This window comes from Austrofundulus limnaeus, unplaced genomic scaffold (genome assembly GCF_001266775.1).
Source record: "Austrofundulus limnaeus strain Quisiro unplaced genomic scaffold, Austrofundulus_limnaeus-1.0 Scaffold926, whole genome shotgun sequence".
Taxonomy (NCBI): Eukaryota; Metazoa; Chordata; class Actinopteri; order Cyprinodontiformes; family Rivulidae; genus Austrofundulus; species Austrofundulus limnaeus.
Genome location: NW_013953328.1, coordinates 95,403 through 96,478, shown reverse-complemented (window position 1 = coordinate 96,478; position 1,076 = coordinate 95,403). Strand labels below are relative to the sequence as shown.

Here is a 1,076-nt window from a genome sequence, read left to right as displayed (position 1 = left end):
GCGTTGCGTAGCCTCTTCTGACGTAATCACGCTTTGTGTAGCCTCGTCTGACGTAATCACGCGTTGCGTAGCCTCTTCTGACGTAATCACGCTTTGTGTAGCCTCGTCTGACGTAATCACGCGTTGCGTAGCCTCTTCTGACGTAATCACGCTTTGCGTAGCCTCGTCTGACGTAATCACGCGTTGTGTAGCCTCGTCTGACGTAATCACGCGTTGCGTAGCCTCGTCTGACGTAATCACGCGTTGTGTAGTCACGTCTGATGTAATCACACATTGCGTAGCCTCGTTTATTCGCATCAAACAGTCGAGAGGGAAACTAGATGGGAACAATCTAGATTTGAATTTTTATTTATTTAATTTTTTGTGAATTTTGAAAAGTCACGTCAAGTTTTCACGCATGGCGTAGCCTCGTCTGACGTAATCACGCGTGGCTTAGCCTCGTCTGACGTAATCACGCGTTGCGTAGCCTCTTCTGACGTAATCACGCTTTGCGTAGCCTCGTCTGACGTAATCACACGTTGCGTAGCCTCGTCTGACGTAATCACGCGTTGCGTAGCCTCTTCTGACGTAATCACGCTTTGCGTAGCCTCGTCTGACGTAATCACGCGTGGCGTAGCCTCGTCTGATGTAATCACGCGTTGCGTAGCCTCTCCTGACGTAATCACACGTGGCATAGCCTCGTCTGACGTAATCACGCGTGGCGTAGCCTCGTCTGACGTAATCACGCGTTGCGTAGCCTCGTCTGACGTAATCACGCTTTGCGTAGCCTCGTCTGACGTAATCACACGTTGCGTAGCCTCGTCTGACGTAATCACGCGTTGCGTAGCCTCGTCTGACGTAATCACGCTTTGCGTAGCCTCGTCTGATGTAATCACACGTTGCGTAGCCTCGTCTGACGTAATCACGCGTTGCGTAGCCTCGTCTGACGTAATCACGCTTTGCGTAGCCTCGTCTGACATAATCATACGTTGCGTATTCTCGTGTGACGTAATCACGCGTTGCTTAGCCTCGTCTGACGTAATCACGCGTTGCGTAGCCTCGTCTGACGTAATCACGCGTTGCGTAGCCTCGTCTGA

The 1,076-nt window shown here is 51.3% G+C and overlaps 1 protein-coding gene across 1 annotated transcript in view; it reads left to right on the top strand.

Annotated features, from left to right (window-relative positions):
- The window catches only part of itgb4 (integrin, beta 4), a gene marked incomplete in the record, with an annotated part of 38,952 nt that overhangs the window by 3,001 nt on the left and 34,875 nt on the right, over positions 1 to 1,076 (top strand).